The sequence below is a fragment of the Canis lupus genome, chromosome 6 (assembly GCF_011100685.1).
Source record: "Canis lupus familiaris isolate Mischka breed German Shepherd chromosome 6, alternate assembly UU_Cfam_GSD_1.0, whole genome shotgun sequence".
Taxonomy (NCBI): domain Eukaryota; kingdom Metazoa; phylum Chordata; class Mammalia; order Carnivora; family Canidae; genus Canis; species Canis lupus.
Window position 1 is genome coordinate 3,547,952 of NC_049227.1, and position 27,528 is coordinate 3,575,479.

Below are 27,528 nucleotides of genomic sequence, written 5' to 3' on the forward strand. Positions count from 1 at the left end.
TTCTTGTCTATAAAAGGAGTGGTTTGGGTGAATGCGTCCCTTAGGGCCTAATAATAAGATTCTATGATTTCATAGCAATGAAATAGAAAATACTAATTTCACAACTGCAAGACCAGTTTAGTACTTAGCTTACTCATGAACTATAAGCTTAGATTTGTTTTTCAAGCCAGTTTCTTCTCTTTAGGGGAAGCTTTACTTTACACAGACTAGGTATATCAGACATATTATAGGCTCCGTAGTTTCATGGATGCTGGTTCAATATATGAACTCCCAAATCAGAGATACAGGTCAGTTTATTATTGACAACTGCAGGAGCCAGACCCCCCAGCAGGTTCTGCACTGGTTCCATGAGGCCCAACTCCCACAGGATGGGGAAAATGGTCCAGAGGACACCTGCACATAAAGTGTGGTTATAGGAGAGAAGCCTTGAGATTTCAAGAAGCTGCTTTTTGCTCCAAAAAGAGACAGTGTATCTCCCAAGGCTGTTTGCTATATGTTCATAATCATGGACTTGAGAGGCAAAGATTCCTCTACAACATCTATTTGCATTGAAAAATAAACCATAGACACTGGTGTACCTAATATGAGAATGAGTATCTTCCTAAAAATTAAGCCAACCTCTTTCTTACAAACATACATCCCTTGTAGAGGACCATCCTCTAGAAATTAAAAAAAAAAAAAAAAAAAAAGAAAGAAAAAGAATAAAATCTTACTGATGGCGTAGAAATTGAAAGAGTCCTAAGACAGATAAAACTAAAGTCACAGAACAATGTCAAGAACAAAGAAACACATTGTTACTGAATATCCCCAGCCCCTACCATGATTATCAAACAGTAGTCGCTCAATAAATAATTGCTGAATGAACCACTCACTCTCCAGCAGAGAAGTGAAAAAAATAACTACTTAATCTTTTAGAAATAAAATTAGAGTGACACTAAGGATGAATCAATTGGGACAACACATTCACTTGATCACATCTTGTATTTTGCCAGAAACACCACACGTTTGCAGATAAAACCACTATGGCATTATAAGAGAATAATGCTGGATTAAAATCTAGGTAGTATCTTTTACCTTTTTTGAAACAAACAAACAAAACTAATAAAATGCTTAACAATTCTGATTAGGCCTCTACCAACAGAACAGAAAGCATTAAAGAGTTCAGTTTAAGGAACTACAAGAGAAAAGACAGGGGAAAAGTAGAATGGAGAATGGAGGCTAAGAGCATGAACTTTAAACTCTGAGAGACCTGTGTTCAAATTCCAATTCTACCACTTACAAGCTAAGTGGCTTCAGCAAATACTTGACTTCTCTAGGTCTCTCTTTCTTCAGCTGCAGAAAAAGATAATAGCACCTACTAGGACGAATGTGAAAAATCACCGAAAGGCACTTAGTCCAGTGCCTGGCGATTACGCAGTGCTTGGTAAATGGTTCAGTACGTAACATCAGATATTACAGTTTTCCAAGTGAAAATACAAGTTTGAGTAAAATTGTTTTATGAAAAATACTGCAAAAAGAGGGAAGGACGGGCAGGATAAGGTCAGGAAGAAAAAGAGAGTCTGTGTAGATTACCATTCCTTTGTGGGAACTTCAAAAAACAAGAAACACTTGCTCTAAAGCAAGATGACTTCCATATACCACTTAGGCAGTGTCTAATCTTCTTTCACTTTAACTCACTTAAATACATAGCAAATCGCGATGCAGGTATATCAATGATTACTATCAATATTCTTAAAATTAAAAATGGAAGAGAAGTACTTTTCACTATCACCTCTTGTAAGCACAGTGCAAAGCCCTAGGTATTATATATAAAACAAACATATAAGATGATTCTGAAAGGCAGACAGAAAAGGCAGAATGGCTAAGGGCCTTGGGACACAAAGAATGGCAAAGTTCCCTGGGCTTTCTTTTTGCCTTTTAAATTCCAGACTAAGCACCACAGAAACTGGGAACCCAGAATATGAACAGGCACAGACAAAACAAATCCTAAGAAAAGCCTGCTGTCTCTGGCCAAAGTACCATGAAAGCAAGACAAGAAAGCATTTAGATAATGCTTTACTGCAGCCAAACACCATTAAACACCTATAAATACAACCCTACCCATAGCAGGATAGCCTAGACTTCTATCTGTGCCACCATCCCCTTCTATCCTGCACTCCCCAGAGCGACCAGGGTGGCTTCAGAGAACACTGCCTGGTGAGAACAACCCACCAACATCCCCCTCACCATGCCAGTCAAGTTTTAGACTTCACCCCAACCAGGAGGGTAAGAAGGCATCCCTCCCCTCACTGGGGTAGTGTCAGAGGGGGTTAAAGAAGAGTCAGGATTTTCACTACCCACTCATCAATTTTTCGACATCCCCACACCTGTGGTAATCAGTGGAGGCCACATGGGAGCAGCAATAAAACATTACTACCTTCCTTCCCCAACCAAGGTAGTAATCATAAGGAGGCAAATAAGAAGCCTGAACTTCTACCCACACCCAATAATATAAGGAAGTGGTGCCTCCCTTCCCCTACCTGAGTAGAGCGAGAAAAAAACTGTTAAAACACAGATTTAAATAACATTTAAAAACCATAACATTCAAAATGTACATCATAAATGTACATAATGCACTTCCACAAGCAATCATAAACACACTTAAAATGAATGCAAAAGAAGAAAGTCGCAGAAAAGAGAAAGAAGATATAAAGAAAAGCCAAATGGAAATTTTAGAACTAAAAAATATATAGTAAGCAAAACAAAATACTCAAGGATTTCCTGGATTAATACAGGGTATCAGGGGCTGAAGGGAAGGGGAAAAGGGAATTATTGCTTACTAGGCACAGAGTTCCTACTTGGGGGTGAGGAAAATGTTTGGATAATAGTAGCAATAGTTGCAAAACACTGCAAATATATCTAATGCTACTGAGCTGTACATTTAAAAATTATTAAAATGGTAAATTTTATATTAAGTATATTTTCCCAAATAATAAAACAAACTAAAATTATATGTAATAAAATAAAACTAAAATGATTATAAGTTGAAAAAAAATGAACAGAGCCTCAGGGAAATGTGGGACTACTGAATAAAAAAAGAAAAAGATTTAACATTCTTACTTCTGAGTCACAGAAAGAACAAAGAAAATGCAGCTAAAAAAAAAAAGTTTCAAAGAAATAATGGCTGAAAATGTTCCCAAAATTTGGGAAGAGACATAAACCTACAGTTTCAAGATTATAAGAGAATAAGTGAGAAACCTCCAAACAGGATTAAAAAAAAATTACACTGAGACACATTACAGTCAAACTCCTGAAAACTAAAAGACAAAGGAAAGGCTTCTGTAAATATCTAGAGAGCAATAATGCATTACATACAGTAATAAGAAAACAATTTGAATGAAAGTAGGTTTCTTTTTCATCCAAAATCATAAAAGTCAGAAGGAAGTGCCACAACACTTTTCAATGACTCGAATAAAGGAACTATCAACCTAGAATTCTGTACTAGCAAAACAGCCTTCAGGAAATCAAGTCATTCTCAGATGAAGAAAAACTAACAAGAATTTTCATAAGTATAACCTTCAAGAATGGCAAAAGTAAATTTTCCGAATAGAAAGAAAATAATTTTAAAAAATCTTAAACCATTAGGAAGAAAAAAAATAAAACAAAAATATGGGTGAATAGAATATATTTTCTTCTATTCTTAAGTTTCCTAAATCATGTTTGACTACTGAAGCACAACTTATTAACACTATCAACTATAGTTTTCAATATATAAATAAAAATATTTAAAACAATTATCTTTTAAATGAGAGATAAAATTCTATACTTCACATAAACATGTAAAATATCAAAACTAATAGACTGTGAGAAGTTATGTGTGGAAAATCTTATACTCAGAACAACTAGTAAAAAAAAAATATCTATACAAAGATGGGGCACCTGGGTAGCTTAGTTGGTTAGAGTGTTCGACTCTTGATTTCAGCTCAGGTCATGATCTCGGGGTTATGAGAATAAAACCCTGCATAGGGCTCTGAGCTCAGTGTTTGAGATTCTCTCTCTTCCTCTCCCTCTGCTTTTTTCCCCACACACGAGATCCCTCTCAAATAAATAAATAAATAAATAAATCTTTTTTAAAGAATCCATACAGAGATAAACTCAAAAACACTTAAAAAAATCAAACAGGAAATCTGAAAAATGTTCAAGTAACCCACAGTAAATGAGGAAAAAGAAAACAGAGAAACAAAAATCAGAGGCAACAAACAGAAAATAAAACAAAACAGACCTAATGTATCAAAAATTATATTAAAAAGTAAATCATCTAAATACATCAATTTAAAGGCTGATATAATATATTTTAAAAAATCATCCAGGGCAGCCCGGGTGGCTCAGGGGTTTAGCGCTGCCTTCAGCCCAGGGCCAGATCCTGGAGACCCCGGATCGAGTCCCACGTTGGGGTCCCTGCATGGAGACTGCTTCTCCCTCTGCCTGTGTCTCTGCCTCTCTCTCTCCCTCTCTGTGTGTCTGTCATGAATAAATAAATAAAATCTTTAAAAAAAAATCATCCAACTAACTATATGCTCTAATAATCTCACCTCAACTATAGTGATAAAGACAGGTAGAAAATAAAACCATGGGAAAAAATATACCATGGGAGGAGGGGCAAGATGGCGGGAGAGTAGGGTCTCCAAATCACCACCAAATTACCTAGAAAACCTTCAAATCATCCTGAAAATCTATGAATTCGGCCTGAGAATTAAAGAGAGAACACCTGGAATGCTACAGTGAGAACAGTTCGCGCATCTATCAAGGTAGGAAGACCTGGGAAAAAAGAAATTAAGAAACAAAGGCCTCCAAGGGGGAGGGGCCCCGCGAGGAGCCGGGCTGAGGCCGGGTCGAGTGTCCCCAGGACAGGAGAGCCTCGTCCCGGAGGAGCAGGAGCTGCACCGACCTTCCCGGGCGGAAAGGGACTCGCAGGGAGTTGGAGCAGGACCCAGGAGGGCGGGGATGCCCTGGGCTCCCGGGGACACTAACAGACACCTGCGCCCCAGGAGAGTGCGCCGAGCTCCCTAAGGGCTGCAGCGCGCACGGCGGGACCCGGCGGGACCCGGAGCAGCTGGAGGGGCTCGGGCGGCGGCTCCGCGGAGGGGGCTGCGCGGCCCCGGGAGCAGTTCGGAGGGGCTCGGGCAGAGGAAGAGGCTCCGTGTGGAGGGGGCTGTGCGGTTCGAGGAGCAGCTGGGCGCCGGGACACAGCCCAGGATCCGGCCCCCCCGCATCCCGGCAGAGGCCGGAGGACCCAGGACCGCAAGGACGCTCCTGCCCCGAGCTGAGCAGATCAGCGGCCCCGCCCCGGAGCCTCCAGGCCCTGCAGACGGAGAGCTCCGGAGCTACTGCGGGGGCTGACTCCAGGGCTCCAGAGCTGGCCCCGCCACTGGGGCTGTTGCTCCTGGGGCCTCACGGGGTAAACAACCCCCACTGAGCCCTGCACCAGGCAGGGGCACAGCAGCTCCCCCAACTGCTAACACCTGAAAATCAGCACAGCTGGCCCCTCCCCCAGAAGACCAGCTAGAGGGACAAGTTCCAGGAGAAGTCAAGGGACTTAAAGTACACAGAATCAGAAGATACTCCCCCATGGTTCTTTTTTTTTTTTTTTTTTGCTTTTTGATTTGTTTCCTTCCCACACCCCCCTTTTTTCTCCTTTCTTTCTTTTTCTTTCACTTTTTCTTCTTTTTTTTCGTTTTTTTTCTTCCCTTTTTTTTCTCTTTCTCTTTTCTTTCCTTCTTTCTCTCCCCTCTTTTTCTCCTTTTCCCAATACAACTTGCTTTTGGCCACTCTGCACTGAGCAAAATGACTAGAAGGAAAACCTCACCTCAAAAGAAAGAATCAGAAACAGTCCTCTCTCCCACAGAGTTACAAAATCTGGATTACAATTCAATGTCAGAAAGCCAATTCAGAAGCACTATTATACAGCTACTGGTGGCTCTAGAAAAAAGCATAAAGGACTCAAGAGACTTCATGACTGTGGAATTTAGAGCTAATCAGGCAGAAATTAAAAATCAATTGAATGAGATGCAATCCAAACTAGAAATCCTAACGACGAGGGTTAACGAGGTAGAAGAACGAGTGAGTGACATAGAAGACAAGTTGATAGCAAAGAGGGAAACTGAGGAAAAAAGAGACAAACAATTAAAAGACCATGAAGATAGATTAGGGGAAATAAACAACAGCCTGAGGAAGAAAAACCTACGTTTAATTGGTGTTCCCGAGGGCGCCGAAAGGGACAGAGGGCCAGAATATGTATTTGAACAAATTCTAGCTGAAAACTTTCCTAATCTGGGGAGGGAAACAGCCATTCAGATCCAGGAAATAGAGAGATCCCCCCCTAAAATCAATAAAAACCGTTCAACACCTCGACATTTAATAGTGAAGCTTGCAAAGTCCCAAAGATAAAGAGAAGATCCTTAAAGCACCAAGAGACAAGAAATCCCTGACTTTTATGGGGAGGAGCGTTAGGGTAACAGCAGACCTCTCCACAGAGACCTGGCAGGCCAGAAAGGGCTGGCAGGATATATTCAGGGTCCTAAATGAGTAAAAGGCGAAAGATTTATGCGATCTTAAGAGAAACCAGAGTATCAGGGTCCTAAATGAGAAGAACATGCAACCAAGAATACTTTATCCAGCAAGGTTCTCATTCAAAATGGAAGGAGAGATAAAGAGCTTCCAAGACAGGCAGCAACTAAAAGAATATGTGACCTCCAAACCAGCTCTGCAAGAAATTTTAAGGGGGACTCTTAAAATTCCCCTTTAAGAAGAAGTTCAGTGGAACAGTCCACAAATACAAGGATTGAATAGTTATCATGATGACACTAAATTCATATCTCTCAACAGTAACTCTGAATGTGAACGGGCTTAATGACCCCATCAAAAGGCGCAGGGTTTCAGACTGGATAAAAAAGCAGGACCCAATTATTTGCTGTCTACAAGAGACTCATTTTAGACAGAAGGACACCTACAGCCTGAAAATAAAAGGTTGGAGAACCATTTACCATTCGAATGGTCCTCAAAAGAAAGCAGGGGTAGCCATCCTTATATCAGATAAACTAAAATTTACCCCAAAGACTGTAGTGAGAGATGAAGAGGGACACTATATCATACTTAAAGGATCTATTCAACAAGAGGACTTAACAATCCTCAATATATATGCCCCGAATGTGGGAGCTGCCAAATATATAAATCAATTATTAACCAAAGTGAAGAAATACTTAGATAATAATACACTTATACTTGGTGACTTCAATCTAGCTCTTTCTATACTCGATAGGTCTTCTAAGCACAACATCTCCAAAGAAACGAGAGCTTTAAATGATACACTGGACCAGATGGATTTCACAGATATCAACAGAACTTTACATCCAAACTCAACTGAATACACATTCTTCTCAAGTGCACATGGAACTTTCTCCAGAATAGACCACATATTGGGTCACAAATTGGGTCTGAACCGATACCAAAATATTGGGATCATCCGCTGCATATTCTCAGACCATAATGCCTTGAAATTAGAACTAAATCACAACAAGAAGTTTGGAAGGACCTCAAACACGTGGAGGTTAAGGACCATCCTGCTAAAAGATGAAAGGGTCAACCAGGAAATTAAGGAAGAATTAAAAAGATTCATGGAAACTAATGAGAATGAAGATACAACCATCCAAAATCTTTGGGATGCAGCAAAAGCAGTCCTGAGGGGGAAATACATCGCAATACAAGCATCCATTCAAAGGATGGGAGTTAATAAAGATTCGAGCAGAACTCAACGAAATCGAGACCAGAAGAACTGTGGAACAGATCAACAGAACCAGGAGTTGGTTCTTTGAAAGAATTAATAAGATAGATAAACCATTAGCCAGCCTTATTAAAAAGAAGAGAGAGAAGACTCAAATTAATAAAATCATGAATGAGAAAGGAGAGATCACTACCAACACCAAGGAAATACAAACGATTTTAAAAACATATTATGAACAGCTATACGCCAATAAATTAGGCAATCTAGGAGAAATGGACGCATTCCTGGAAAGCCACAAACTACCAAAACTGGAACAGGAAGAAATAGAAAACCTGAACAGGCCAATAACCAGGGAGGAAATTGAAGCAGTCATCAAAAACCTCCCAAGACACAAGAGTCCAGGGCCAGATGGCTTCCCAGGGGAATTTCATCAAACATTTAAAGAAGAAACCATACCTATTCTCCTAAAGCTGTTTGGAAAGATAGAAAGAGATGGAGTACTTCCAAATTCATTCTATGAGGCCAGCATCACCTTAATTCCAAAACCAGATAAAGACCCCACCAAAAAGGAGAATTACAGACCAATATCCCTGATGAACATGGATGCAAAAATTCTCAACAAGATACTGGCCAATAGGATCCAACAACACATTAAGAAAATTATTCACCATGACCAAGTAGGATTTATCCCTGGGACACAAGGCTGGTTCAACACCCGTAAAACAATCAATGTGATTCATCATATCAGCAAGAGAAAAACCAAGAACCATATGATCCTCTCATTAGATGCAGAGAAAGCATTTGACAAAATACAGCATCCATTCCTGATCAAAACTCTTCAGAGTGTAGGGATAGAGGGAACATTCCTCGACATCTTAAAAGCCATCTATGAAAAGCCCACAGCAAATATCATTCTCAATGGGGAAGCACTGGGAGCCTTTCCCCGATGATCAGGAACAAGACAGGGATGTCCACTCTCACCACTGCTGTTCAACATAGTACTGGAAGTCCTAGCCTCAGCAATCAGACAACAAAAAGACATTAAAGGCATTCAAATTGGCAAAGAAGAAGTCAAACTCTCCCTCTTCGCCGATGACATGATACTCTACATAGAAAACCCAAAAGTCTCCACCCCAAGATTGCTAGAACTCATACAGCAATTCGGTAGCGTGGCAGGATACAAAATCATGCCCAGAAGTCAGTGGCATTTCTATACACTAACAATGAGACTGAAGAAAGAGAAATTAAGGAGTCAATCCCATTTACAATTGCACCCAAAAGCATAAGATACCTAGGAATAAACCTAACCAAAGATGTAAAGGATCTATACCCTAAAAACTATAGAACACTTCTGAAAGAAATTGAGGAAGACACAAAGAGATGGAAAAATATTCCATGCTCATGGATTGGCAGAATTAGTATTGTGAAAATGTCAATGTTACCCAGGGCAATATACACGTTTAATGCAATCCCTATCAAAATACCATGGACTTTCTTCAGAGAGTTAGAACAAATTATTTTAAGATTTGTGTGGAATCAGAAAAGACCCCGAATAGCCAGGGGAATTTTAAAAAAGAAAACCATATCTGGGGGCATCACAATGCCAGATTTCAGGTTGTACTACAAAGCTGTGGTCATCAAGACAGTGTGGTACTGGCACAAAAACAGACACATAGATCAGTGGAACAGAATAGAGAATCCAGAAGTGGACCCTGAACTTTATGGTCAACTAATATTCGATAAAGGAGGAAAGACTATCCATTGGAAGAAAGACAGTCTCTTCAATAAATGGTGCTGGGAAAATTGGACATCCACATGCAGAAGAATGAAACTAGACCACTCCCTTTCACCATACACAAAGATAAACTCAAAATGGATGAAAGATCTAAATGTGAGACAAGATTCCATCAAAATCCTAGAGGAGAACACAGGCAACACCCTTTTTGAACTCGGCCATAGTAACTTCTTGCAAGATACATCCACGAAGGCAAAAGAAACAAAAGCAAAAATGAACTATTGGGACTTCATCAAGATAAGAAGCTTTTGCACAGCAAAGGATACAGTCAACAAAACTAAAAGACAACCTACAGAATGGGAGAAGATATTTGCAAATGACATATCAGATAAAGGGCTAGTTTCCAAGATCTATAAAGAACTTATTAAACTCAACGCCAAAGAAACAAACAATCCAATCATGAAATGGGCAAAAGACATGAATAGAAATCTCACAGAGGAAGACACAGACATGGCCAACATGCATATGAGAAAATGCTCTGCATCACTTGCCATCAGGGAAATACAAATCAAAACCACAATGAGATACCACCTCACACCAGTGAGAATGGGGAAAATTAACAAGGCAGGAAACCACAAATGTTGGAGAGGATGCGGAGAAAAGGGAACCCTCTTACACTGTTGGTGGGAATGTGAACTGGTGCAGCCACTCTGGAAAACTGTGTGGAGGCTCCTCAAAGAGTTAAAAATAGACCTGCCCTACGACCCAGCAATTGCACTGTTGGGGATTTACCCCAAAGATTCAGATGCAATGAAACGCCAGGACACCTGCACCCCGATGTTTATAGCAGCAATGGCCACGATAGCCAAACTGTGGAAGGAGCCTCGGTGTCCAACGAAAGATGAATGGATAAAGAAGATGTGGTTTATGTATACAATGGAATATTACTCAGCTATTAGAAATGACAAATACCCACCATTTGCTTCAACGTGGATGGAACTGGAGGGTATTATGCTGAGTGAAGTAAGTCAGTCGGAGAAGGACAAACATTATATGTTCTCATTCATTTGGGGAATATAAATAATAGTGAAAGGGAATAGAAGGGAAGGGAGAAGAATGTGTGGGAAATATCAGAAAGGGAGACAGAACGTAAAGACTGCTAACTCTGGGAAACGAACTAGGGGTGGCAGAAGGGGAGGAGGGCGGGGGGTGGGAGTGAATGGGTGACGGGCACTGGGGGTTATTCTGTATGTTAGTAAATTGAACACCAATAAAAAATAAATTAAAAAAGAAATTTAAAAAAATTAAATTAAATTAAAAAAAATAAAAATAAATAAATAAAAAATATATACCATGAAAACAGTAACCAGAAGAAAGCAAGAGTATCTAAATTAATATCAAATAAAGTAAATTTTAGAACACAAAAAATTAATAGGAACAAAGACGGACATTGCATGATATATATAGGTCCATCTACTACGAAAATAATCCTCAATGTGTAGGGCCATTAAAAAAAACTAAAAATGTAAACAAAACTGATAGAACTGAAAAGAGAAAAAGACAAACACAAAATTATGGTTGGACACTAAAAATGTGCATTTCTCAACAAGTGATAGAGCAACTGGACAGAAAATCCCCAAGGAAGTAAAAGAATTCAACAACACCATCAACCAACAGCAGGATCTAATTGCCATTTATGTCATACTTCACCTGATTAAGCAAAGTAACACATTTTTTTCAAGTGACTGAAGGAAAAAAAATATTAGGATAGACCATATCCTAGGCTTTAATACAGAAATTTTATTTTTTAAATTACATTTAATTTAAATTAATTTAAAGAGCTGAATCATACAGAGTACGTTTTCTGATTGATTAAACAAACTGTGATATAGCCATATCACGGAATACTACTTAACAATAAAAAAGAATTAACTGGTTGGCACAAGCAACAACTTGGATGACTCTCAAGGTCATTATGCTGAGTAAAAATTGATCTCAAAAAGTCACTTATTATATGATATCATTCAGGTAACATTTTTGAAATAACAAAATTGTAGAGCTGGAAAGCAGATTTGTAGTTCCCAAGGGTTGGGGGGGTTGGGAGGCATGGGGTTGGGTGTTACTATAATGGTGTACCACTAGGGAGAGTTTTGTGGTAATAGACTAGTTCTGTATCTTGATTGCAGTGATGATTATATAATTCTACACATGTACAGAAGGACACAAAACTACATACATACATTACACTGGGTGAAGGGTACCCAGGATCACTCTATACTATCTTTGCAACTTCCTGTGATCTGTAATTATTGCAAAATTTTTAAATAATGAAAAATAATGAAATAAATTCAAGTAGCCTCCACAACTTATCAAAACTAACAAGAAATTTATTATTATTTCACAAAATAAATACCAATGGTTCCTGATTCCTGGTTACCTAGATTCCATGTTTTTACCTGATAGCAAAAGCACTGATTCTGAGGCCTTCCCTCTCAAAATTATTTGATAAATAAAAGCCAGTGGTGTTGAAAAGAAGAGAAAAAGGTCCACTTCAAATGTAAACATAACAGTCAAATAAAATAGGCTAACTCAATTTTGCAGACAATTGAATGTCAGTCATGCTGGATATATAGTTTATCTAATGCTCCTTCTCTAGACAGTCTTAAGATAAAAGGAGGGAGGGAGATGGGAGAAATGGGACTTGCATTTCACAGAATGCTTTGAAGTGGAAGAAAAACGTAATCCAATAAAGATTGCTTTGGAGATGCACATAGAGTAGCGACCAACAATGACAGTTACCTGGGGGCACTGTGATTTCCATGGCTCTGGTTACAGGTTGTTTGCTCTAGGTACCTGGAACTGTTACTGCACTGGAGAGGGCACGGGCAGCAAGCAAGCCTCTGCACACCCCCTCCTTGCCCTTGCTTAGTCACAAGCCCTTAAAAGAGAACAAACATTTAATTCCCTTGTAAAACAGATGAATGCTTTATAATTTACTAGCAGCTGCTGGCAGCAACGCACTCTGCTCTCATATTCCTATTAAGCAAGCTGTGGCTGATTTATTAAAAGCTCGGATACATCAAAACAAATGACTGAGACATCATTATAGTACTATTTACAACCCCTTAATGGGGTTACGGGTAGGGGCAATGCAGTACAGACGCCAATCGGCTTTCCTTCTGTTAGAAGGAGCTGCTTCCCTTGGATGGGAGCTGTCATTCTCAGGTAAAAAGACCCAACCACAAATGGTGAGGAAGGTGGCAGGACCTATTTCTGTGAAGAACTTGTAGCTTATAACACACCCCAGGATCAATGACAACACTCTGACAATCCCTGAAGGTTTACAGGACAAGGTATACATGACTTCCCTCTCTACCCTGTGCCTCAGTTTCTCTCCATTTGGACTCAGAAGCTTCCTCCTCCTTTCCCCATGTGTCCTCCCCAAAATAAATCTAGTCAGAGGAGGAAGGTCATTGGTGGGAACTGAGGTGGGGAACTGGGAAGGGTCACACCGTGCCTGGGTAGGAATAGGGCAGAGCTGGGCTGTTTTCAGACATTAGAAATGAGGTACTGAGTCAAGCCTTGGCAAGCTCTGAGCCCTCCAGCTACCAGTTCTCTGTCCTCATCCTTCCTTTGTGGCTCCCTCCTTGCTCTCATACTGAAGTGTCCTTTGCTTAGCTTTCTCCCCTTGCCCCCTTCACAAAGTATGACCTGAGCAAAGGCTGGATTCTAGTCTTTTATTCTTCTGTATCAAAGTAAATTCACAGGTCTCCATTCCTAGGGGTACCAGCCTTTGAACAATGAATCAATCTGAGGAAAGGGAAAAGTATGTCACTGACATGGGGGAGCATGAGGAAGGCCACATGGACCCCCAAAGATGTACTGGTACCTAGGCTCAAAGATGAGTCCTGCTTTAGAAGCGGTGGAGAGGCAGAGCTGGTGCTATGCTCTGAACTCATCCCATTTACAATGAAGTACAGTCTTCGCCGTGACCCACAAAGCATGATGGAACCTGCTTCTACTGCGCAGCTTTGTGAACTCCTCAAGCGCAGGACAACAGGTCTTGCTCTTCTCTGGACCCCCAACACTCAATCTGGCACCTCACGGACTCAGTCAATTATGACTTAAAGAGTGAATGAATAAACAAGAGAGTGAATAAATAAACCCTTGTTCTAAGGGTCTAAGACTTTATAACTTTCTCATCTCTATAGTGTACCATCTAATAAGCCATTTGAATGACAAGACAAATAAGTAAGATTTCAAAGCAACTATACAAGTACTAGATGAGAGAGAGGGAGAAAGGGAAATGTTAAGAGAAACACAAAATTGCCTTAAGTTTCACTGCAATATTAAGAATTTGAGCTATGTGGCCCAAATACTTTTTAGTCTTGCCTCAACCACTTGCTAAGCATACAGTGTTGTTCAAATTATTTAGCCCCACTCCATATTGTTTCTTTGCCTGTAAAATAGGAATTAATAAAGTCTAGATCAGAACACTGCTGTGGAGATTAAATGAAACACTACCTGCAAAGTGCTTGCTATAGTACCTGGCACATGGTGAGAGCTCAGAAGCTGTTAATATTTATTATCAATATCATGGATTCTGGGCCCACCGCCAGGTACAAAATCAAAGAAGAAAATAACAAGAGAAGTCCAGAGCCCCAAGTCTCTGCAAAGTCACCTTCCAAATACTATTCTTAGAAATTTCGGCTGACTGCAAACCCAATAAAAGCCGCAGAATAAAGATATTGCCAAGAAGGCTAATGAGATCTTGGCTTGCATTAAGAGGGTTGCATGGTCCAGAATAATCATAAAGTGATCAACCATCTCTTCTCTCTGCACTCTCAGACTTCACCTGGGTGAGAGTAGCAAGCTTTGTAACAATATGCCTAGAAGCACAACATATGCATAACATTTCTGACAAAAGCCACTGCCAAAAAAATTAATCCCAAGTGACCTTGAAAGAAATCATAAAACTTAAGAGTGAGAAGGGAGAGATGTGGTCATTTGGTCTAAACCCTCATTCTATCAAGAGGCCAGAGGGACCCAGAAGAGTGAAGCTCCTCACTCTGGGACTCCTAAAAACAGGAATTATAGGTCATTTATTTTTATCTAAAGTGCCAGCCCAGAAACAAATTGTCCACAGATAGTATCAGAATAGAACCACAACATGGCCTCATGAACTCCAGCAGTTGTAGCAACTACATCAGCAGCTCTAATTGGATCAGTGAAAAACAGAGAAGAAGAAATACTGAAGAAAAATCTAGATCACTGGATGATCTCAGCTCACTTCCAGTTCTGTCCAGAGTCAGCACTGGCCCAATCACTGCAGTGCTGGTTCATCAGCCTAATTTTAGAGAACTGGACCCTTCCTTCTTTTGCAAGCACTCCTTCCTGCTGTGATTTCTCTAGGAATAGGCCAAAATTATCAATTTTCCTTTTCTAGACTGCTTCCTATTCATGCTATTGTAGCCATTTACAAATTCAGAAAGCACTAAACACCCAGGGAAACCAGGCCTGTGTGCAATTTCACTTCACACTCAAAAGCTCACACAAGACCATCAGTGTGGCAGACAACACCCATTCCCCCTCTCTGTTAATGACAGAGCCCCAAGTTTAAGATAGAGGCAATGGGATCAGTCTCAAGATACCAAGCATAAGTGCTCTAAGCCAATCATGGTCATGTGTTGATATTTTCTTCACTAGTTGGGGAAGGGGGGACTGGTAATGGAACCCAAGTCTGGTAAATAAGACATAAGGGCAGATCTTTGACAGGCTTTGGGGGAAATATTCCTTCCTGACAACATATACCAAGGAGGAACACGTACCAAGAAGATTCTTTTGCTACTATATCCTGCCACCTTGTTCTGAATGTTGTAAAGACATCATTCTTGGAACTATGGCACTCATCTTATAACCAAGAGGTCACAAGCCTAAGGGTGAAATCTAACACACTATAAATGACAAAGGGAAATGAAAAGAATAAAACCTGGATCTTTGAGTCTCTCTGAATCAATCCTGGGACCTCCTATTCCTCACTCCTTGTCAAGGCACTTTGTTAGTGAGGTTTTCTATTACTTATAACTGAAACCATCCTGTTTATGCCCATTTCCATAATCTACTATTAAATCCATTTCCCAGGATGGACAAAATGAGTTTCTAGAGATTTACATAAGTTCATATGACTAAGACCATGTGCACAGGCCATGATGTTATGTAGTATATAACACACTTCAGGGCTAAATGGAAAAGGAGTGGGAGAAGTTAGATTCCCAGATTCCAGAGCTAAGATCTACCCACAAGACTAAAGTAATTCAAACATTCCAGCATGCTCTAACAAACAACAGATCTGGAGGGCTGAAGTCCCAGGGGTACAGCTTGTGTTCTTGAAAAACCCTGAGTGTTTCACTTAGTCAAATATTATGCTTCTGCTTTTTAAATATTTCCATTTAAATGTAGATTTTGACCTTCTCTCCAATGAAATATTAATATGAGTATAAAATATATATTACTCATCATCTGAGAGAGGGTCTCTTTCCAGTGTCTGTCATGTTTCCTCTCTGCTGTCTTGGGATGACTTCTGAAAACCATGACAGTTTTATCTGCATAACCCATCTCTGCCAAATGCCTCACTGAATGACTGCCACATCCTTCTTAGGGTTTTTTAGGGGTAGGGGTGTGTGTGTGTGTGTGTGTGTGTGTGTGTCTAAATCCTTTCATTCACATATCAGTAAGATTGGTTTCCTTATAGCAATAGTCATTTAAGGGCTGGGTGGGCAAAATGAAAACTGTCTTCAGCAATACAATGCAAAGGAAAGGCTAATTTAATTTGAAATATCTCCTTTCCTAAATAAGTAACCCATATTAAGATTAACTGGGATTTCTATTTCCTTCTAATAACTGCAGCCCATTAAGTAGAATGTAAGTTTTTTGGAGGAAAAAAAAAAATCACAAATTGTTCTACTCATTTAGCTTTATCCTCTTCATTATTCAATCAGACAAACGATGACTAGCAGAACAAGTAGAGCAAGGGGGATTGGCTGATATGTGAATTTTTCCTGATTTATTTATCTCTTCATATTTAATAAGTAATTAATATGAAACAAAGACTATTTAATAAACCACTTCCAAAGCAAAACTGCCTCTAGCATTGATTACTGACATAAAAAAGAAAACTGCATTGAAGAATTGAAAGACCGGGGTTGAGAGCTTACGATCTTCTTGTTTGTGCAATTTCATGTAAACTACTCAACTCTCTGAATCTCAGTTTTCTCATCTCTAAAATGGACACACATTTTTACTTTGTAGTTCTGCTGCACAAATTATCATTTGAACTAAGAAGCCCTCACAAGATTCCCTTACTGAGAAAAGAAACATCTTGGAAACTAGCCTCTGAGGGAATCCACAATATTGGCACTCCACCTGTTACTCTGCAACTAGGTCAGTTGGCAAATGGCACAAGCTGCTTCATTATTTTATTCACCTACTCAACACTCTCAGTTACTCTACAAATATTTACTGCACACCTACTAAACAGCACATCAAGTAATTACTGTTGAACAATACAGACATGTTTTCTGCCCTCCAGAATAATGTTTCTGTCCTCCATATCTTCTCCAACTGACTTTGACCTCTTGTATACAACTGTTCTTAAGAACTCTGCCTTAGGGAACAAGCTCCAATGCAATCCCTCCCCCCAAATTCTCACTACTCACCATTACAGAGAAAAGCCCCTCTAGTGACTAGTGACTGTGACTAGTGACTAGTGACTGCAGGAACCTATTTTACATTGTTTACCCTTTAATACTTTCATCTAACACCGCTTCATTCTTTTTTTTAAAGATTTTATTTCTTTATTTGAGAGAGAGAGAGAGAGCACTTGGGCGAGCGAGTACATAAGGAGTTGGGGGAGGGGCAGAGGCAGAGTGAGAAAGAATCTCAAGCTCAGTGTGGAGCCTCACATGGGGCTTGATAACATGACCCTGCAAGATCACACCTGAGCTGAAACCAAGAGTCAGAACTCAACCAACTGAGCCACTCAGGCACCCTACACTGGTTCATTCAGTGATCCACAAGATATTTACTGACCACCACTTACAGGTCCATTGGAGGACATGAAGTCCAAAAGTGTCATTCAGAATGATTATTCCTGGCTTGTAATCTACCAATGAATCACAACTTCATTTTAGCGTAGACAGCCCAGAGTCACCTATCACTGAATTTAAGGGTATCAAATGCAACCTTTTGCCCAGACTCTGCCTGAACATCATACCAGTCTCCACCTGGTAGAGGTCTCCTCCTCCAGCTTCCATGATCATCCCACACACACAGCAACACTACAGTTATGCTTCTGCCCCACAGTAGCGTCCAGCCATGAGTGAATCCTGGCCATTATGCCCAGCTGCTAGTGAACTTTTATACCTCTCTGAAATTCTAAGCCGGGACAGGCAGCCAACAGAGGGCCAGCCATTAGGGATTTACTGCCATTTATCAATTTTTGACAAGGCTACCACTGTAGTTCTAACACAAAACATCCAAATCAGGTCCACAGGACAAATTTAACCTTTGGGGCAGTTACAAAAGGTAAAGACCTAAAGAAAATACATCCAACACACCCAGACAGGTCAAATAATGGATGTTCACTAGTCCTGACAATGGCTTAGAGTTAGAAAGTCTGAACAATCTGTTTTGAAATCCTTCCTTTGAAATTTCCAACAGTACCATGGGCCACAAAGAGGAACAAAAACATCCTACCTCTGTGATCAAAAATGAATAATCCATTTTAATCAATCACCTCGTAATATCAGAATAAGCTACAGAAAACTTTGGATATTTCAAAAAATGAATTAACTTTAACACTCTGAAGGAAATCCTTAAAGAGAATCTTTTAAACAGTAAAAGGCTCCATACATGCATAGTGGATTTTTTTTTTAAGATTTTATTTATTTATTCAGGAGAGACAGAGAGAGAGAAAGACAGAGAGAGAGAGAGGCAGAGACACAGGCAGAAGGAGAGGAGAAGCAGGGTCATACAGGAAGCCCGATGCAGGACTTGATCCCAGGACCCCAGGATCACATTCTGAGCAGAAGGCAGATGCTCAACCACTGGGAGCCACCCAGTTGCCTCCATGCATAGTGTTCTAAGACAGTCTTTTCTGAAGACAACCAAACTAACTGAGACATGTTCATCTGGCTACATGATGATTACAAAAGTAATCTCATACAAAAATGAGAGATTTCATTCACTTCTTTGTCTTTCTTTTAAATCCACTGAATTTTTCTCCAAGTCAAAACATAATACCAAGACATCAACAGATTTCTAGATAAGGTATTTTTAACCGCCACCTAAATTTCTAAATAACAAATTCTAGATAAGGCATTCTCAAGCGGGAATGGATAGATGAGCTAGAAATCTCAAAAATGTAAAATTTTCTGGTAATCTGTACCTTTCATGAGTCAAGTTATCATCAAACATGACCCACTATTCTCTATGCTGAATCAGTAGCATTAAACTGAAATACTGACTCAGAGTCAATACCATTATCACAAATACTAATATTTATTCAGCATCTAGTCTGTATAAGGCACTTGCATGCTGTGCATTACACCAATATGTTTTATATGCTAAATATGTCACTTAATAACCTCAACAACACCTTGTGGTATTATAATTACACCCAACCTAAAGACATGGACCCTGAGAAATATTAAATAAGAGACCTACCCAAGGCTATGCCTTCACATGGTCAATATCTAAATCCAAGCCACCCCTTTTTGTTGTTTGAGAAAATTTTCAAACATATTTCAAATAGGAACTAAAAACTCACATGCCTACTACTATCTAGATTCAAATTTGTTAACATTTGGCCAAACTCACTTATGCAACATACTCACTTTTATTTCTTATGGAACAATGTGAAAGTGATTTCCAGATATCTTGACAATTTCATGCTGAAAACTTAATAAGCATCTCCTAAAAATAAAGGCATTCTTCTAACACAATCCAAATACCATTTTCACACCTAAGACATTAACAATAAGTTCCTAACATAATCTGATACCAAGTCCATATTAAAATTTCCACAACTGCCCCAACTATCTTTTATAGCAGTTATTATTTAAGCCAAATCCAATCAAGATGTATGCATTGCATTTGGTTATTGCATCAGTGTCTTGTAATCCACAATAATGCTGACCAGCAAGTTTGTTTCATGACAATGACTTTTTGAAAAGATCAGACTGACCAAAATTATTTTAAGAATGTTCCACATTTTGGATTTATGAGATTGTTTTCCCCTAATGTGGATTAATTTGTCTCTGTCCTTTGTATTTTCTTGTAGACCTAATTAGACTCAGATTAAACATTTTTGGCAAGACTACTCCTTGGTGATGCTGTGTACTTCATATTACACGCCATCAGGAGACGTGTGCTGTCAGGGTATCCTACCATTTATGATGCTGAGTTTGGTGACTTAGTTAAGGTGGTGACCACTGTTGTAAAGGCACACTTTCCCCTTTGCAAGTGATGTGTGGAGTATTCTTTGATACCATAAGATCACTCTGTTCCTTACATCCTTTAACCCAATTGTTCTGCTATCCATTAATGACCCTTGCTGAATCAAGTCTTTCACCTAGGGTACAAATTCTGATACTCTATGCTTTCTTTTGTATTTAATTTCTAGTATTCTTTTATAAACTAGCACTTCCCCTTCTCAATCATAGAAGAACTATAGTCTCTCATCAAGGGGCAGGGTAAATACTCAATTATTTTCCCTTAATTTACAATTTTTAGAATAAGGAGCTGCGATAATAGTCATTTCCAGTAGTGCAGAGTTTCTCATCCTTGCTTTCTCTCCCGCCTCTATCCCCTTTTCTATCTTTCATTACTGGACTCAGTGCTTTACATTCAATTGTCATCATTCTTTTAATGCCCAAATTGTCTGAACTCTGACCAAAGGAAACCCCTTCAAGCTATGTTCTTAAACATTACATTCATTACACTGAGAAGAACTCACAAAACTATACTTATTTGCTTAATCTTAGCATCCTGTGGGCTTCACAATGGTTCTCCTAGTGGAGTACTTAAGAAGTGTACGTTTTTATGAAGCACTTCCTCTGCAGATATCAGACATTTTACATTAGCACTAAACAAATGAAACAGCTATTAATAAACTCAAGGCTTGACGAGAATCTTAATTTTGTTTCAGAGCTTAATCTGAACAAAAGCAATAGACACTAATAACACAAGTAATTGAACTCTGAGAAAAGCCTTTGGAACACAAAGAGATCCCTTTATGTTTCCTTAACAGTTCTCCTTTAAATCAGACACATAACCAAAGTATATTACAGGGATCAACTAAAAACCAGCAACAGTCAGGAATGTTTGAGTTAGGAGGAGAAAGCGTTAGTAGAGTTAGGGTTTTTCAAAAACACATGTATTTCACCCTTGACTCAGTAGGGGTGAAACATGAGAATGTGCATTTCCAACAAGTTCCTAAATGATGCCGAAGCTGCTAGTGCACAATCTGGGATCATACTCAGAACCACTGGCCGAGAAAGATTCCTATTCTTATCCTACCTTCATCCTCCCTGGCACCTCACCAAGCTCCTGGGCCTCACATACTTCACTCTCCTGCTATGTTTCCTTCTCCTCTCAAGAACAAATACAGGTTGTTATGAGACCACTAGTGGGCCAATAAGGAACAGACCTCAGAGACCCTGAAGGGACTCTTCTGGCTTGGGACCCACTTTTCCTGAACATGTCCATCCTTCTTTTCTCCCTCAACTACTTTTACAACAGAAGAAAATGTTTACTCTAGGGGAGAAAAGTCTAAAAATCAAATCTGTATTTTTCATAACTTTCAAAAAGGCTATGAGCTTCAGACTGTTTTGCTTTATATTATTTATTTTGTTTGGCCAGACTAGAACCCCAACTAAGCCAGCTTTATTCCATTACTTGAAGATAGAAAAAAAAAAAAAAAGGCCCTGAAGTAGAAGATGTTTGGGGGTCAAGTAACTGTCAACCTGTTCAACCTCTAATCTATGTCTAACAGTCTGGAACTCTAATAAGTGATTTTAAAAAATTCACCCAACATTTATTGAATTACTGCTAAACAGTGCTCCACATTGCAGACACAGAGATAACAGTGGGTCACAGTCCAGTGAATGAGACAAAGCCAAATCAGGTAATTATAACAAAAGTAATGTTCAGAATAATGACTCAGGAGCACTATACAACGTGCAAACAAAGAAAAAGGCAGTGAAAGTCAGAAATTCACTGCCTAGTAAATATGCAGATCACAGTGGTGACTCCAGCCCAAAGATTTTCAGCAGGCAAGGGGGTTGCTGCCCACTTTAGAATCTCAAAAAGGGGTTGGTTTTTCCAGTACACACCTGATTCTGATTACCCTCAATGACCCTGCAAACCTACAATAATAGGTACAAAAGCTTAGGAGTTCGTTTCAGGTGGGTACAGAAGCAGAGATAATGGGACAGATCTGACCAGAAATATCTGTTCCCTGCTATGATTTTAACTGTGGCCAAAAAAGATATCAGTAAGAAGTTCATATCCCCAACTAAAGACAGAGTCTTAAAATTATGCCCCAATGTAGTTTTCTCAAAGGCCACGTGAAGGGCTGAATAAATTGTTAATGCCCCTCTTACCCCACTTCAATCACAGCACCTGGGGTTTTGCTTTATTTGTTACACCATCTAGTAATCTCCATTTAAGGAAGGGCTCCACAGCTAAAATAATTTTATATATCACTGATGGAGTTCAGCCATCAAAAGAACAGGATCCCAGTCCTCAATCATTTCCATCAAGCTTTGTGATTCAGGGCAAGTCACATACAAGCTACTGTATAGTGACCAAGATCAAAGATTCTGACAGAGCCAGAGAGCCTGGGTGCAAATTTCAGTTCTATAACTTGCCAGCCATGTGACAGGCTCTGTGCCTCAGTTTCTATTTTTTTAAAGAATTTTTTAAAAAATTTTATTTATTCATGAGAGACAGAGAGAGAGAGAGAGAGAGAAGGAGAGAGAGAGAGAGGCAGAGAAGCAGGCTCCATGCAGAGAGCCTGACGTGGGACTCAATCCCGGGCTGCCCTGTGCCTCAGTTTCTTCTCCTTTAAAATGGAGATGATAATATTGCTTGTCTCATAAAGTCATTGTAAGGATCAAAAAAGGTACATGTAAAGCACCCTGGAAAGTGATTGGCTTCAAAAGTATTGGTGTTATGGGGTGCCCAGCTAGCTCAGCAGTTGAGTGTCTGCCTTTGGCTCAGGTTGTGAATCTGGAGACCCTGCAAAGAGGCTGCTTCTCCCTCTGCATCTCTGTGTCTCTCATGAATATTTTTTTAAAAAAGTATTAATGTTATGGCTGCTATCACCATCATCATCCATCACTCTGTTTTCTGATCTGTGAGATAAAATACATGATCTCTAAGAATCATTCCAAATTCAGAGTTCCAAGTTCCTAAACTTCACATAAATTCTAAATACTGTCCACCCCCTTTCGTTAAACATACAAAGTTTGAATCAGAGTATAAGAGCACATATATAACCTATCTAGTTGTCAAATACCAGCTCCCATTTCAATATTTACCCATGTCCACAAGATTCATGAAACAAGGCAACCCATGCCACCAAGAAAGTAAAGGAAAGCAGAAAATCTACTCTGGGGACCTAGCTGCAGGCAGAGACCATCTGAGGCCCCTGTTCAATAAAGATTCTCAGCATAAATAGCATGAGAAGTTACACATCCCAGGGAGACTGGTTTGCAAGTTTCCATTTTATGCCAGATTTAACCAAAGTTAAATGGAAAACATATGTAGTATTAATAAAAGGCTCAGAGTCACTTTATTTCTTATGTTAAAACACAATCAATGATGCCAGAGAGAGCTAAGAGCTTTTAAAATACACCATGTGGTCCCTTAACAAACATGATGCCTCTTGATGAACATTTCTCTGTTGGTGTCCCCAGCAAATAAGCAAGAACACACAGCAAATTGCTACATGTGAATAGCAAGCCCCCATTTCCCTCTCTGACACAAATGGCTCAGCAGTGACTCATGGCAGGACCAGGAGGCAGGGAGAGGAGGGGTAGGCAATTGCAGACTCCTCTCAGTGGGGCACTTAGGGGGATAATGTAGCAGGAAGCAGTTGGAATCATCTTGGGCCTCCAGAGTAGCATAAAGAGAACAAAAGGTAACCAGGAGAGAGACATCTAGATTCAAAGGCTGGCCCTACCAAGTTCTAGGGGGATAACCTTGAGCAAATTAACCTGAGCATCTGCAAAATAGAGGAAAGTGTCACCCTCTTCAAAAGATTGTTGTAAGGAAGAAAGGATGAGTGACATGGATAGCTATCATTACAGAGAGCTTCTCAATTCCCAGGACCACTACCTATGCATCAGTCTCATGAAATCCTCATAACAACCCAGTGGACCTGGATTATTATCCTCATTTCCAGATGGAGAAACTGAGCCCTGTAGTCCTCTTAGCCATCATCTCAGGCCAGATGCTGACCTTGTACATTGTCTATTTCATGAAGCATTTCTTACCAATCTCAGGCACACTGAGGGTCTCTACAGCTACGGCTCACAGGATCCCCCATTAAAACAGTTACCACACTCACAAGAGCAATGACACCTAACATTTTCTATACACTAGTCATTGGTTTTCTTGTCTGTTTCTCCCCCTCCCCCTACAGTGAGCTCAAAGTAGAAAGTGTGGGTCATACTAAAATTGCTACCCATCTTCACTGCCAGGCACACCATCATGCTTAGTAACTTCTTTCGAGCAATGAAGTGATTGTTAATATAGTTATAGTTAAACTTCTTTAGTTTTTTCCTAGGATTCCAAATATTTGGACTTACTGAAAACAGAGTTCCAGTGTACAGAAAGTGAATGCACATTTCCTGAGTACCTGGTGCAAAGCTCTTTGTCATGCACCGCCCCTAAGGAGCTTAGTCTGGTAATTGACTCCTCAGTAGGTATAAACTGGAGTGATTTAACCATACAAGAATCTACCTTATCCAAACAGATCAAAAGGTGGGCTTTCAAATGGGGATGCAAAATACCCCACCACCACCACCATAGATTACCTTTAAAATAAGGTCTCTAAATCCAGTTTAAATAATTCAATTTACAGAAATCGTTTAGAATGCAGTAACTTTATCTACTGCATAAAGATACAACTATTCTTTATTTTGTTTCGTGTCCAGGTACTAATTTCTGTAAATTTAGCCACACGTGACTATTTCAGAGATGTGGTCAGTTATCTTCCCAAGCAGACAAGGCAGAGGCAATTTCTATTCGATAGAGATGTCACACTGGCAGCCATCCAAAAACTGTAACATGGAGCATGCTTTCTCAGCCAGTTTTAGTAGAAATCTGTTTACATTACATAGAAGAAAATATTAGTTTTAACTGAAATGTTAAAGTCAAGGAAGAAGGGCAAGGGGGAGGGGATATGTATAAAAATCTATAGTCCTTTGAACCCAAGTCTGTCTTTGACATTTCATACACACACAATTATTTAAGGCTTCCTGATGGTCAACTGAAGAAACAGACAAATGGTGGCTTGTGTTGAGTCATCCATCAGGCAGGTCGATAAGTCTTGATCAGGAGGCAATTCATTCCAGGACGGTGAGAGGCTACTGCTCAAATATGACTCAATCCTAAAACTGTCAAATCTCTTCACCTTCTTTGTAATAATCAGACTGCCACTTGTGCACCTGAATTTTGATAAGTACTTTCACCTCTGGGGTGTTACATACAGCATTCAACATTTTAAGTATCCTACATGATTTTAGGAAAGGCATTTGTCCAACCAATGACTTCCCCCAAAAAATCAACAACCCACACTGAAAAGCACTATTCATCCCAAATCAGTCTTGAGGCTTTCTCAAACTCACTGAAATCTTTCTTTCTCCACAGCAATCTCTAGAAATCCTGCTCTTGTCACATGCCTGGGTTAACAGGCAATAAAAGGAAAGGCTACAACAATTATGATGGTTTGGGGGTCTGTGGGAACAAAATCTTCAACCCTGAATCAAAAGAGCTATCTCAAAAGATGTGACGTTGTTCTGTAACATTTTCTCCTTGCCAAAAATCCCTCTAAGCTTCCACTAACAGGGATGAGGATTCATCTTTGCCTACTGGCCAATACATCCTGGAGTTAATGGGTTAAGAAAAACTGGAAGATCAGAGTTCTGAGATCTACTTATGATATTTGCTAGGAACACAAAAAAGAAAAACTGTCATAGACACACCATGGACTTTGTCATCTTTGTATCAGCATCTCCGGAGTTTTCAATGGACTAGCCTACCATGGTAATCATTTAACTATATATGCAAATCAAACCAACATGCCGTATGCCTTCAACTTATATAGTGGTATATATCAATTATTTCTCAATAAAACTGGAAAAAAGAATACCGCGTTGCTTGTATCTTTTCTAAAATTCAGATTACCTGTATATATAATAATGCTTTAAAATTATTCTGTGTACATGTAGAAATAAATATATGTATGCATAAGCTTGTCCACACATACATATGACTATAACTTTGTTTCCATTTCTGTTTAGAATGTAAAGAATTTTTCTCCTAAAGTTCATGCTTTATCTTTAAGCCAAATTTTTCCTAGTACCTATCAATCTCTATATTTGCTTTGTTTCCACCAAAAAAGACAGCTGTACAGTGAAGGAACTAGATTGACATGGTCCTGTCTCTTAAAAACAACAAAAAAAAACATATTATAAACTTATCTTTAAAAGGCTTTACTTTTTTTTAAGATTTTATTTATTTATTCATGAGAGGCAGAGAGAGAGAGAGAGAGAGAGGCAGAGATACAGGCAGAGGGAGAAGCAGGCCCCATGCTGGGAACCCGACCTGGGACTCCACCTGGGACTCGACCTGGGACTCGACCTGGGACTCGACCTGGGACTCGATCCCGGGTCCCCAGGATCACACCCTGGGCCAAAGGCTGCACTAAACCGCTGAGCCACCCAGGCTGCCCTAAAAAGGCTTTATTTTAATTCTCTTTTCCTTGTTTCTAACCACCCTGGATGAGTTTAAGCCATAGATGTTCTCTGTGGCTTGCTCTCTAGCCAACTGGATTTAGAAATGAGTGAGACTGAAAATGAACATAAAGAAAACCATCCAAGGCTCACTCATAATAAATACTCCAAAGTTGGGTTAATTCTCAAACTATATAAGATTCCTGGCTCTCCAACCGTGAGAAGTGAGAGAACACAGAGGAGGAGAAAAACAAACAGGCAGTGAAAAAGATGGATGAAGCAGAGAGGAAAGGTATGAATGAAAAAAAATAAGGAAGAGAAAAGAAAAAGTCAGATTATAACATATAAAATGAGAACAAAAAAAAGGATACAAGAAAAACAAGAGTTAAACTGGTCTTGCTTTATTTGGTTATAGCGGTTGGTTGCTTCAAACCCAAACTCAATAGGAAATTTTATGGAATTATCTTGACATGCTACTTCCTGGCTCCTTTCAGGAGCCCAGCAGTGGTAATGTTAAGTGTCTAGCCTTATCACAGATCTTTCTAAAGCAAATCTTGTTTGAAGTTTACATCAAGGCTGGGTTTGAGTTTCAGGCCTCGCATCTTAGCTGTTAACACATAAGGCTGGGAGTATGCTGGTAGGAGCAGAGGAACACACAGAGAATCTAACACACTACAGCGAGTAGAGTTTATCAGACTAAAGTCATAAAGCAGAAATTCCTCCTGTGCATTATTTCACAGAGCTGGGATCAAGTGATTCAACAATACTCATTGGGAGTATTGGGAGCCTGGATCTTTCCTAAACCTCCTGCCAGCATTAAGAATTTACTCAAAAAGCTTTGGAAACATCCCTGACTACTCTTTACTCAAGTGAAGATGGAAAACAAGGGAACCCTACCTAAAACAGAAGTCCAAACTCTGGTATAGAAAGGTAATTGGCTAGGGATCCTGGGTGGCTCAGCAACTGAGTGTCTGCCTCCTGCTCAAGGTATGATCCTGAAGTCCCGGGATCCA

The 27,528-nt window shown here is 39.7% G+C and overlaps 1 protein-coding gene and 1 long non-coding RNA gene across 10 annotated transcripts in view; both read right to left on the minus strand.

The window, feature by feature from the left end:
* The window catches only part of AUTS2 (activator of transcription and developmental regulator AUTS2), a 1,128,325-nt gene that overhangs the window by 880,682 nt on the left and 220,115 nt on the right, over window positions 1-27,528 (minus strand). The window lies entirely within an intron of this gene.
* Window positions 1-27,528, minus strand: part of LOC111096179 — a 69,673-nt gene that overhangs the window by 13,294 nt on the left and 28,851 nt on the right. For both annotated transcript variants that reach the window (XR_005360506.1, XR_005360505.1), the window contains exon 2: window positions 12,294-12,432. This is a non-coding gene — a long non-coding RNA (uncharacterized LOC111096179). The remainder of the gene's footprint in view (window positions 1-12,293; window positions 12,433-27,528) is intronic.